Source organism: Pinus tabuliformis, chromosome 2_2, assembly GCF_031772625.1.
Source record: "Pinus tabuliformis cultivar Carrire ecotype Pingquan chromosome 2_2, CPIR1, whole genome shotgun sequence".
Taxonomy (NCBI): domain Eukaryota; kingdom Viridiplantae; phylum Streptophyta; class Pinopsida; order Pinales; family Pinaceae; genus Pinus; species Pinus tabuliformis.
The window spans coordinates 867,918,388-867,932,654 of record NC_142300.1 but is presented as its reverse complement, the minus strand read 5'-3'; positions in this window follow the sequence as shown (position 1 = coordinate 867,932,654).

Below are 14,267 nucleotides of genomic sequence, written 5' to 3'. Positions count from 1 at the left end.
GAGACAAAGTGCAACAAATTTCCTTGTCACAAAGAGTAATAGAAAATGAACTGGAAGCTAAGATGGTTGGTTTGAATAATAGTTTAAAATATTATGTAGAAGCAATGATGAATGTCAATATGGAAGGTTTTAAGTATGCTTTAAAAATAGAAATAGAAAGGGACCTAAAAGGTTTGAAAAAGTTGCTACAAGAAATACTTCCTAGTGGCGACAAGGTACTCCACCAAAATAATGATGAGGACAAAATTAATATGAATTATGAATTTAGAGACTCCAATAGTGGGTTGAAGTCAAACCACATTCCAAATATTGATGTTAGGAAGTTTGATGGCAAGGATTTGGTAACATGGATACTACATATGGAGCAATTCTTTGATCTACATGATGTGCCACACACACAAGAGGTGCACATTGCATCTTTATATTTAGAACAAAAATAGTTTGTGTGGTATCAATGGCCTTGTTCTTGTAAATCAATATTCACTTGGACAATTTTTATGGATGAATTGATAACACATTATGAGGATACAAAGAAAAATACCCTCTTTAGCTAATTAATAAATCTCAAACAAAAGGGTTCAATGGCGGATCACATTGAGGACTTCGAAAGATTGAATATCAAGGTAAATGATATTCCATAGGAGAATAGGATTGATGCCTTCATAGGGCCTTAAAAGGGTAACATCCAAGATGAGGTTCACCTTTGGGAACCCAATTCATTGGAGAAGGCATTCAAGGTGGCAAGAAAAGTTGAAAGAAAGATTATGGCAACAATGAAGTCTACCATTCACAACTATAAAGATGGAAGTGTTGCTGCTCCTAGCCTCCCACAACCTACAAGGTTGACACCACAAAAATTGGAGGAAAAAATAACAAAATGAATTTGTTACAGTTGTGATAGTAAATATACTAAAGGTCATAAATGTGTTGAGAAGAAATTATTTTACATAGATTGTGAAGAGGAGGAAGAAAGGCAAGAAGAAACATCAAAAGAAGAGGATATACATTAGGAACCAACCACAGAGAAAGAATAGATGAATTTTACCATATATTGTAATTCATTGTGAGGAATTACCACTCAAACCCTCGAGATAAAAGGCGATATCAAGAAAAAAGGTAATAGTGCTAATAAGTTATGATAGTACCCATAATTTTATTCATTGTAAGATAGCCAAGGAATTGAATTTCTTTCTATATCCAACACCAAAGTGTCAAGTGATGGTTGCAAATGGAGGAAATATAAATTTCTTAGGGAAGTTCCATAATATCAATCCCTAAGAAATTACAAATTCCTTCCAATGTATTGAATATGTATTGAATAGTCCAATTCTTTCCATTCCAATGCGTGGTGCTGATGTTGTATTAGGATTCCAATGGTTACAATATTTGGGGATGCTAGATTTTAATTTTCAAGAAATTTTCTTGAAAGTTTCTTGGGAATGAAAGGAAATTGAATTAATTGGCATCACAAGGAAATTGGGGAAGGTAATAATCTCTAATGGCATGACAAATATTTTCAAGAACGAACAACTAGGTATAACTACACAATTATGCTCACTATATGTTCAAACATCGAAATCATCTATTTCTCCATATCTCCAAAGAATCTTGGATAATCATTCCAAGGTATTTGAGACTCTCAAAGGCCTCCCACCTATTCAAGATCATGATCATGCTATTCACTTGATTCTAGGAAGCATTCCTCCAAACATCAAACCTTATATATATCCTTATGCCCAAAGTAGTGAAATTGAATGTATGATTATAGAAATGTTAGAGGAAGGTATAATTCAACTTGGCCAAAGTTATTTCTCTGCTCCAGTGGTATTAGTACACAAGAAGGATGGATCATGGCATATGTGTCCAGATTATAGGGTGTTGAGAAATGTATCAAGAAAGGCTCAATTTAGTTTAGCCTTGGTCAAATTGAGAAAAAATGAAATTTCCACATCAACAAACAAATTGGAAGAAGTTAACTGAAGTGACATGGATATTATGATTCAATTAGCTCAATAAATTTGAGTTAGTGGTCTTGGAATTCAGTTTGTGTATGTTGATTGTTGATTTATAGCAATCCAAATTAGTTAAACTAGTTCTAACAATCAGTATAACTAGTTGGAGTTTAGGTGTGTAGTGGGACAAAAATCTAACTCAGAGATCATCTAGTTAAATGATCAATCAACCAAAAATAGCTCATGCATGCAAAGAATTCAAATTGCCCAGTTGTGATGGATATTCTGAGGCAGTATAACATTAGTTGTAGACTAGTTTTGAGTATATGTGTGCTGCATGAATCAATGATCAATCCTTGGGAATTGCACAATCAATTTGGAGGAAATTCCTAAAGAATAGTGGTCAATTTCCTCAATATTTTTACAAGGAAATAGGAGCTCAATTGGAGGAATAAATTGACTAAGTCTGGGTTAGAGAGTTTCATTAAGTAGAGAGAACAATTATTCACTTGCAGGTTGAGCTCAAAGTGAGCGATAAATTGTAATACATTCTCTATTCATCTGATTAATGCAAGCAGGCTTAAGGTGTTTTTACTAGTTGGTTTCCCCTGGATCAATATTTGTGCTTGTGTATGTGCTTGATGCATGTTTGTGAATGTTGTTCTAAATTGTGAAATAATTTCCACAGAGCATAGAGTAGATTTGTGTCTCTTGATTTAGAGTAATTTCTTGAGCAGTTGAAATTATATCATCGTATTTCTACATGGTATCAGAGCAGGGTTCACATTAGAACAAGAATTTCAAATTTATACCCGAGGAGGTTTGGTTTTTCTACTTCAATGTAGCAAGATTTATTTAGAGTTGGGGGAATGACCTTCAATGGAATCATATTAGAGTATGCCTTGGAAGCCAACTCAAACTTCATTGCTTGAAAGGATTGCACAAAGGTAGTGCTTAATGAAAATGGATTGTTGGAATATGTCAAGACAAACATTCCAAAACCAAGGTCAGTTGATGCCCAAAACCTAGCCCAATGAAAGAAATATGTAACCATGGTGAGGAGAATAATCCTTGAGGGAGTGAGATACCACATTGTCTCAAATCCCCATGGCAAAGAAACTCCTTTCACAATGTGTAAGGAACTAAATGAGCTATTTGAGAATAGCAGTGACCTATTACACAATATTTTGTCACATTCCCAACTCTGTACCCAAAGTGTCATCCTTTGTGCCACTTCTGTCACAAATGTCGTAAAGTGCCAAAAGATGTGTAAACTCATTCACCATGAATTATATGCTCAACGCATCCCTGAAGAGATGGAGAACTAATGTCTTGAAGTAATTTTAGAAAAAAATTGTGAAAAACCCTATTTGAAAGCCCAATGCTAATTTTAGAAGGAGAACTCGTGTCAGTACCTTTGGTATTTTTTTTCCACACTTGTCCTCTTCAGGTAGCTTCTCAAAAAATGGAGTAGAAGCTTCTCTTATTAGAAGCCTCGAGGATGGTGAGCTGGTAGTTGTTGGATGAAGATATGGTGGAATACTCCCATTTAGAGCCTTTGATCCTACCTTTAGGGATCTTACCTTTGGGATAAGGACCTTCTTCCCCCTTTCGTGGATCTCTCTTGTCCATCACTATAAATCTGTTCTTCACTTTCCTCAATGGGTTGGTCATTGCTGGTTGCCATTCTTCTGCTCAATTGTGCTTAGATGCTACAATTTTGGTGAGAGAGGAAAGGAGGGCTTGTTAAGTTTGGCTTGGACTTGAAACCATCCTGAAGGAGGCCTTCAACATCAAGACACCAGTTGTATGATTCCCTCTTTGATTTAATCATTAAGACAAAGAATGTTTTACTTCCCATAATATTTTCTATGATTGTTTGCTTCAATACTCCTTGATTTGTTGTATAACTTATATTGGAATGCATATGCTATGATCTCTATTGTTGTTGACTTTTGAAGTCTCTTGTAGGTATTTGAATGTAAGGAATAGTGAGGAGCAAGCTTGGAAGCTAAGGGATCACGATAATCATCAAAGGTCGAGCACATAGGAGAGAGGTAGGCCCTCTCCCTTTCTCATTTGTCATTCTGATCTAGGTTAGGGAAGTTTTCTTGTTTTGTCACAGTTGTTACTAGAACCACAGATTGGGCTAAAGGAATTTTCTATCCATATAAGGGATTTCCTGGTTAACAAATTAGCAACTCCACTAGGAAAGCCTACACACTTTTCATCCTCCTTTCATTTTTTGCCTTTTCATTAAGTTTGGCCAACCATCGAGAGACCTTGTCTTTCGATTGATTTTCAGTTTGTACTCTGAATCTTCCTAAGTATTTCTTGTTTTTCCTAAAATTTCCTCGCTTAACGTTTGTTTTACTAGTGACAGTCGTGCTGAAAGTGTCTATTTTTCCCTATACAATCATACTGAAAACCCTAGCTTCGACTGTTTACTCACGCTGAAGACCAACATGGATTTTTCTATGAAAAGTAGTGCTGCCAACACGATTTTTTCTATGAAAAGTAGCGCTAATGACCCTGTCAGCACGAGTTTTTTTTATATAAAGTAGCATTGGTCCTTGGATGTGAGAATTTTTAGGGTTTCTACTAAAAAATCTAGTGTGTCCTGGTCTTTGAGGTCATTTCCCTTCTCTGTGTGCCATAAATATGTCTATTTGCTTTCAATTTCTTTGTGGTGTGCAAAAGTCAATCCCATCCTTTAAGTGGTAAAAATGAAATTTTGATTGAGCTTTTGGTGTTTTGAGTCAATTAAAATCATTGTTTGCTACTTGTATGATTGGGAAAATACCAATCTGTTGTTGATTGAGCATTAGTAGTTCTTTAGTAATAATAAAAGAAATTGATCTTGCATTTATTTAGTTTTCATTTCAAGATTTTACTTTTCGTAAAAGTGAATTAGATTAGTTGCATTGAAAAGTTTCTTTTTTGAGATTCATCATTAAAAATAGATCGCATTGTTTGGTGATTGAAAGCTAAAGTGTGAATTAGGTGCATTAAATCATTCAAAACGAAAAGAAAAGTGAAAGTTCATGTAAGTGCATCTTAGTAAAAGTGAAGATCATTTTGCTTTCGGAAAATTTACATTTTGGAAATATAAAGTGAAAGTTAGTAGAAGGCATGTTGTTTGATGCATTATTGATTGAAATCTCTCCCCTTGATTAGTCTATCTTTCGTCGCAATGGAATGTTTTTATTTTCTCATATAGTTGCATCATAGGTGTTCAGGTGACATCTTTTTGAGCCTTAAAACCGAAAATTGATTCAAGATAAACATTAAAATTTATTCAATTAACCTAAGGAGCATTTGGAACTTAACGCAAACATTTGGAGGTCTAGGCTAGAGATGTGTTCCGACATCTATAAACCTAGCAGTTGTCGTTATCTGCTAGCATTGTATCCTGGGGGTGATATCCCATTCCATGTACAGAAGTATATAGGATTGGTCTCTAGTACTTTTAGGTATATCGAAGGCACTCTACGTATAACAAGTATATGGGAACAGTCTCATCGAATGGTTATGCATTAGACAACACTAAAATAGACTTGTGCTCCTTGTACCATCACGTATATATTGGGAGACCCACTAGGTTGCTATCCTTTAGCAACAGATAACCGAGTCAGCACCTTGTAGATGTGATACACCGAACACAACATTCATGGATATTGGTCAATGTACATTAAGTCCTTGGTTTCAGCTAATGTGTATATAGATGCTCACAGATTCTTGGTAAACCCTCTTGCCTAGCTTACCCTTTTTTATTTTGTTTTATTAATTTCTAAAATCAATAAATTGACCGTGGAAAATCATCCTTCTTGTGGAAATACCCCTTAGTAGATCTTCGGTTGATACCAATGGCAACATTTCTTGAGTCTACCAGTCAGGGAAACCCCTCTAACAGGAATCCTAGTTCTTTTCCTTCTTTTGGAAATACTGGTGCTCCTTATATGGAAATGTTGTCCCTTCCTAGATTGACCATTGGTCTTTTATTTTGGTTATTTTTGACCTCGGTGATTTCGAGTGTCCAAACTTATTTTCATCTGAGTTCTCCTCAACTTGAACAACATCAAACTCATATTGACCCTAAAGTTGACCCCTCATCTTCTTCACCTTTTTCTTCACCGTGTTGTTCCTCTTCACCTAGTGAAAGTATAGATTCGAGTAACCAGGAAGCTAAGAAGAAGAAGAAGAGGAAGAACAAGAGGAAGAAGAAGAAGAAGCAAGATAAGCAAGGGTGAAACCAAGCATCCATTGCTACAGATGCATCTAATGTAGAAAAATCTTCCAACTAGCTCTGAAAAGTAAAATTCCCTTGCATTTTATGTAAGGGTGACCACCTTCTTCGAAATTGTCCTGGTATTCCCAAGGTCTTAGAAGTGTGGTACACAAGTTCACATCAACCTTTGTCATCAACATCTGGAGATCATGTTGGTGAACCTTCAACCAGTAATAATAAGGTCCATGGGAAAAAGGGAAAAGTCAAATTTCCCTGTAAGTTGTGTGAAGGTATTCATCCCATTCACCTTTTCCCTCTTCTGGATGAGGCTTCCAAAGAGTTGGAAAACCTTATAGCTTCCTAGCCTCGTATTCTAGTTGGTTATCAAAAGCTTTTCTCTGATCCTTCTCTATTTGATCAAGTGATTGATCAAAAGCCATCTTTGGTCAATCCATCTCTCTATGAAAATGAGTCTCGTGAGTCCATTCTTGACCAACCATTAGTTAAGAAAACAGTAGACTTGGATCCACCTGCAGTTAACCATACCTTTCTGGTAGAGAGTGAACCTCATACTGCTCAAATTCTTTTGGTTTCTTCAATTTTGAATGGACCAGAGGGAATCCTCCCATTCCTGAGGTGCATGTGAACAGTTCTCATGTTCCCATAGTGCAAGAGGGAAGCTCTTACATTCCTACAACACCCCCTCCAAGTAGTTTATCACTTCTTTTGATTGGAGTCGACTAGCAGCATATAATCTTCCGTCTTATGTGCCTTTCTAGATTACTATACATGCTTAGAATATGGGAATACCTAGCACAATTATAGACGAGGGTGCATATGTTAGCATTATGTCCTCAACTACTTGGGAATATTTAAGTTCTCCTCATCTTGTCCCTATCATCTAGAATCTGTTAGCTTTTAACAGAGGAACCAATCAACCATTAGGGATCCTTCCTAAGTTGCCTATTATTTTGGGAGGAAAAACTTTCTATATAGACATGATGGTTTTCCAAGGCCTATTGAATTTTAATCTACTCTTTGGCCATGACTATGTTTATGTCATGGGAGCTCTTGTTTCTTCCCTCTTTCAAGTGATGTTTTTCCTGCATGAAGGAATAATTATGATCATTGACCAACTTACATTCATTGGTCCTGAATCAACCCCCAATCAACCATCATCCCTAAATGGTTCTTATATGCAAGGAGTATCACCCTCACCACAAGTTAATTACGTGGCCACCTATTCCATTCCCACATCTACTCATGATCTAGTAGGTAATGTAGTACATCATGTACTAGGGGAATTGGAGATCGATTTTTCATTTGGATCCCTAGACATGTATCCCTTCCAGAGTGTTGTTCTCCCATCTGATGAGAACCTCATGGAAGCCATGGTCTCTTATAGTCCACGATCAAGGTCATGAGTATAGTTCTTTTAATATGTCAACCTCATTAAAAAATGAAATGGGTCCTCATGAGGATAGTTCTTTTACTATGCCATCCTCATTAAAAAATGAAATAGGTCTCCATGAGGATAGTTTTACTATGTCAACCTCATTTAAAAATGAAATAAGTGTTATGAGCATGGTTCCTTTACTTGTGTCAAGCTTGGTAAAAAATTAAACAAGGTGTCATGAGCATGGTTATTTTCATTTGTCAATCTCATTAAAAAATGAAACAAATCCCTTCTAATTCGATTCTTTGATTAGATCTCATAAAATACCAGTCGAGTCTTTCACTTGATCTCATAAGTGAACCTTCATTCCATCCACCGGTTAGTAACTAGTAGTCTCCTTAGGTGAATGAAATGAAGCTTGGGGGGAATGTACCTCGAATTGAATCATTATGCTGGGAGCATTTAAACTCATCTCAAGCATATTTTATCTTTGTTTCAAGCTTGTGTAAAAATGAAACCACTTCCTGTTTTACCTCTCGTGATTTTCGTTTTATCAGCTTGTTTTTCCTAGATGAGCCTTGGATTTTTCCTTTCCATTGTCACCATCTCTTTGGACGATCATACACTTTCTCTTGGTTGTTTTACCCTTGCCTAAGGAACATCTGTGATGAGTGGTCTTATTAGCCAGCCTCTTAAACCTTACATGTTTTGAGCAGTTCCATCTTGACTGGAACCAGTTGTTATCATTTTATACCACTCGTTCCTCTAGGTGGAGTCCTTTTTCAGCTCTTTTCAGACTCCAAAAATATGAAAATATTGTCGAGCACTTGTCTTTTCAAACTCGTAAAAGTAAATGAAAATATGTCGACTCAGTAGAAGTTTAACCCTTTTCCGGCCTGAGGTAGACTATTGTACGAAAAAGGAATACCTTAGTCGAACATGGTTAATAGGTTCTATTGAATATTGTTTTCTACCTTTTCATATTTGAGAGACTATCTACGAAAAGGGACCTCTAGAGTTTTATTTTCTACCTCTTTTTCAAACTCTCTAAAAATGAAAAAGACATTGAGTTACCCCTCCGTCGGACTCATAAAATTTAAATGACATGGGACTTGTCACCATGACGAGACCGGGTTACTCCTTCCTAGGGCTTGCTAAACTTACTAGGATGGATTCATGTGAAGGATGAAATTATACGTCAAGCATATATATCCTCTTCAATCTTATGATTAAAAAATAAAGAGGTACTTGCTAGCGATAGTGGGGAAAAATGGAAGTAAACATGTCATGTATTTTGTGTAAAGGAACCATGTTGCTCTTAAACATGACACTCATCTGCATCTCATGTTGGGTTTGGGATATCCTCTCTTCACCACTTAGCTTTTTGGGTTTGGGAAATCCATTTTCCTATGATTCGATCACCCTTGTTGTCATCATGACCTCTGATTCCATTACGAGTCAAGTGCTACCAAAATCTAGAGTCGTGTCACCGATATGTTCAAGAGAAGTTCTGTTTGAAAGAGTAGAACCTATTATACCTATGTGAGCTTCTCTACAACAATCCTAAATCATTCCTATCATTTTGAGATATCCTATGTTTCGTGTCAATGATGTGGGAACCATTATGGCTCTCCTTTGACAAATCACTTCCTCTAAACTTTAGCTCATTATCCAAGAAGATGATTTAGAAACTCCCTTTCAGTACCTTGGAGCTTGCATGCCTCAATGGAAAGTTCTCTGTGTTCGAAAACATGCTTACATCATTGGCCTTAGATCGAATGACTCTGTAAGTGTTCAAATTTGGCTCACCTATTCACACTTGAAGATTATAATGGTGTACCTTGAGGACCATTGTCATTGCTGGTGGTTTCTCTCATGTTGGCTAACAATTTACATTATTGACTGGTAATCAGGTGGTTTCTACCATGTTCAAAATCAACACATCTATTCACATGGTTAGATTTGTAATTGGGGATAGAGATGGAGACCCTGTATCTCATCTACTAAAATCCAGGTTGCGAGGAGTTATTGAGTATTCATGATTGTATACATGATCCTTTTTCATATGGATGGATGCATCCATGTCGTGGATCCATAGACATGATCCTTTTCATACTGATGGCTACATCCATGCTGTAGATCCATATATATGATCTTTTTTAGGCAAATGGTTGCATCCATACTATGAATTCATGTATTATATTTTGATTCCTATTCAGATGTATTATCAAGAATATGTATATATTATAGATGTCATATATTGTATCATGTTTGATTTGCAGGTCTCTTGATGGTGGTCTTCCAAGTTCTTTGCCTTAATTAATAAAGAACTTCAACCATCACTCCATGTTCAGCTTTCATGCTTTAGGGGGAATCTGTTACACAATATTTTATCACATTCCCAACTTTGTACCCAAATTATCGTCCTTTGTGCCACTGCCATAATGAATGTCATAAAGCGATAAAAGTTGTGTAAACTCATTCACCATGAATTATATGCTCAACACATCCATGAAGAGATGGAGAACTAATGTCGTGAAGTAATTATGGAAAAACTTGTGAAAAACTCTATTTGCAAGCCCAACACTACTTTTAGTAGGAAAACCCATGTTGGTACCTTTGGTATAACTAGTTACTAGCACTGGAAACATGACTTTTGATAGGAAAATCCACGCTAGTTCTCTTCAGGCAATTTCTCCAAAAAACGAGGAGAAGCTTCTTTTACTAGAGGCCTCAAGAATGGCGAGCGAGTAGTTTTTAGATGAAGATATGGTCGAGTACTCCCATATAGATCCTATGGTCTTACCTTTAGGGATCTTACCTTTGGGATAAGGACCTTCTTCCCCGTTTGGTGGATCTCTAACATCCTCTTCATCACTATAAATCTGTTCTTCACTTTCCTCAATGTGTTGGTCATTGCTGACTTCCATTCTTCTACTTAATTGTGCTTAGATGCTGCCATTTTGGTGAGAGAGGAAAGGAGGGCTTGTTAAGTTTGGCTTGGACTTGGAACCATCCTGAAATAGGCATTCAACATCAAGGCACCAGTTGTATGCTTCCATCTTTGATTTAGTCATTAATGCAAAACATGTTTTACTTCACAAAAGCTTGTCTATGATGGTTTTCTTAGCAAAATACTCCTTGATCTGTTGTATAAAGTATATTGGAATGCATATGTTATGATCTCTCTTGTTGTTGGATTTTGATCTCTCTTACGGGTATTTGGATGTAAGGAATAATGAGGATCGATCATGGGAGCTAAGGGATCAAGATCATCATCAAAGGTCAAGCACATAGGAGAGAGGTAGGCCATCTCCCTTTCTGATTTTTCATTCTGATCTAGGTTAGGGAAGTTTTCTCATTTTGTCATGGTTGTTACTAGAACCATAGATTGGGTTAGAGGGATCGCTTCTATCTATAGAAGGGATTTATTGGTTAACATGATCATAGAAAACTAGCCCTCAAAGGAAAACTTTGAAACATTAAGATGTAGAAGAATGATTCGATTATGCAATATCTCACCAAATTTACACAAGTTCAAGATGATCTTGGAGAGGTTGGTGTGAATGTTGCAAAAGATGACCTGGTGAGTCTATCTCTTGCAGGCCTTCCCAAAATCTAGCATAGCTACCAAGACTTGGTGAATGGGATGGATAAATTACCAAATTGGGAATGCTTATGTTCTAATTTGGTACAAGAAGAAATCAACAAAAATACTAGAGATGGAAGTTCTTCCAAGGGAGAGGATGAAGAAAATTTTGCATTGGTTGGAAAGGGAAAGAAGGGAAAAGGGAGGAAATCTCAAACCAAGCCAAAATCTAGCCAAGGGGGCAAGAAGAAAGACTTGTCCAAAATAAAATGCTTCAATTGTCATGAATTCAGGAAATATGCTACAAAGTGTCCATACAAAAATGCTGGCAAGAACTCAGTAGGAGCAACATGTGAAGCATTGAATTCACAGTTCAAGCTAGAATTCACCCTGATTGCATGCATGTACAACATTGTGATGGGGAGTGTGCGGTACTTTGAATTAGGCACCTCGTTCCACATGACAGGGTGTAGAGAGTTTTTCAGTGACCTGAAGGAGAAACATTGATAGATGCATGTTGATATTGGGGACGCCAGAAGGTACAATGCTACTCGAATTAGTATAATAACCTTTAAGAGGGAGTCAAGATCCCCCTCTTCACCTCAAATATTTCATGTTTGACTAGTCTTAAAGAAGAACCTTATCTTTGTAGGAATTTTGGGATACTGTTGCTATGATGTGATCTTTAGTCAATGGAAAGCCTTTCTGAGACACATAGCTATTGGGTAGGTGAAGAAGATTTGGGTTCATGTGAGGAACTTGTATAAACTTGATGTGGAAAGTTGTGTTTCATTAAGAAGTAAGGCAGAGAAAGTGAAAAGTCGTGATGTCGGTGAATTATGACACACGAGATTGGGTCATTTTCACCATGGCGTCCTTAAAATTATGTAACAAATTATAACCGCTAGCATCCCTAATGGATCACTTGAGAAGCAGGATGTCTGCAAGGGTTGTACCTTGGGGAAGTATCTAAAATACACATTCCATGATCAAGACAATAAAGAAAATGCAGTCTTAGAGAGAGTACACCTTTATTTCCAAACATAAATACTATTTTATTTTTATTGATAATATCTCAAGAAAGCATTGGATGTTCTTCATGTGGAAGATAGACGATACATTCTCAAAATTTGTAGAACTCAAGGCATTAGTGGAGAAAGAGACTAGAAATTAGTTGAAGGCTCTGAGGAGTGACAATGGAGATGAGTATGTTTTGAATGAATTCAAGGAATTTTGTGTCAAAGAAGGAATTCATAGAGAACTAATAGTTTCCCACAACCCACAACAAAATGTGGTAGTTGAGAGAAAGAACTAGAGCATTGTGGGAGTTGCGAGAGTTATGCTACATGACCAAGGATTGCAACTACATTTGCAGGCATAGGAATGTAACAAAGTAGTTTACTTGCAAACCCTGTGTCCTCATCATATTCTTGGTATGCCATTACCGGAGGAGGATTTCTTGGGGAGAAATCCAAATGTGTCTAGTTACTTCCATGTCTCCAAATATTTGAGGAAGAAACTTGAGCCAAAAACAGAGTTGAGAGTTTTTTTGGGTTACAACGAAACTCCACACAACTACCTAATATACTTACCTTCCCTTAGAATAACAGTTGTGCAAAGGGAAGTAAAGTTTGATGAAGATAAATTAATGGGATTCTCTCTTGAGAGGGACTTTCAATTTACACAAGAAGAGGAAATTTTAGGTCCAAAGGAGGAGCCTCAAGAAGTTTTGGAGCATCCACAAATGGAGGAGAAGAGAGGAGGTAGAGTCGATACATCCACTCAACCAGAACCATATAGATAATGTAGAAAAGGAACCAGGGAAGCTGATAGATTGGTGCAGGATGCGAGGGTGAATGTGGGATATCCTTAAAATATGTTTAGGAAAAGGAGGTCACTTGAGAGGTACAATTTATACATGGCTCTAATGATTGAGCATGCAGAGACTGAACCATCCTCTTTTAAGGAAGCAATTCAAAAACTAGTTTTGGTTGATCCAATGGTGGAAGAATATGAATCCATCATGAAGAACAGTGTTTGGGAAGTGGTCCTATGACTAGAAGATAAATTAGTTGTGGTTTCCAGATGGATCTTCAAGGTTATGCACGTAGCATATGGAAGCATAGAGAAGTATAAGGCCATATTTGTGGCCAAAGGATTCTCTCAAGTTGAGGGAATTAAATATGAGGAAACCTTTACTCTTGTAGCAAGGTATTCATCCATTAGATCGATTCTTGCACTGAATTTGTAGATGGGGTGGAAGATCCATCATATGAATGTAAACACATCATTTCTCAATGTTGTTATTGAGGAGGAAGTGTAAATAGAGAAATCAGAAGGTTTTGAGACATCTGATTGGGAGTCTCATGTGTGCAGACTCAGGAAAACATTGTACAGTCTCAAACAGGCACCCCGAGGTCAGTACACTCAGATTGATAGTTATCTCACTTGATTGGGCTTCACCAAAAGTGAAGCGAAAGCGAACTTGTATCATATTTTGATACAAGGTAAATTGCTTATCATTATTTTATATGTTGATGATTTAATATTAATAGGTGATAAGAAATGGATCAACTCTTTCAAAGAGGATCTTGAAGGCAAATTTGAGTTGAAAGACATGGGTATCATGCACTACTTCCCCGAGATGCAAGTATGACAAGGTGATGGGGAATTGTTTGTCTCTCAAGGTAAGTATGCCACCGAGATACTACAGATATTTTGCATGGAGAGTCGTAATCCCATGGAGACACCTCTAGTGACCAACTCAAGGAAGGAGAATTCCACTTCAGGGGAAGAGGTTGATTCTACCCTCTACTAGAAGCTAGTGGGTTCACTAATGTATCTTGTGAAAACGTGACCAAATATGTGCTATCTAGTCAACCGTATGAGGCAAGCTATGATTAAGCCAACCAAATTTTATTGGAAGGAATCTAAGCATGTTTTACGGTACCTCGAAGGCACTAGCCAATATGGATTATGGTACAAATGGATAGAGGGAGTGAAGTTATGTGGCTTCACAGATGCAGATTGGGTAGGAAGTCCATCTGACAAAATAGTACATCAGGTGGAATTTTCAGTGTTGGGTCCACAAAAATTTCCTAG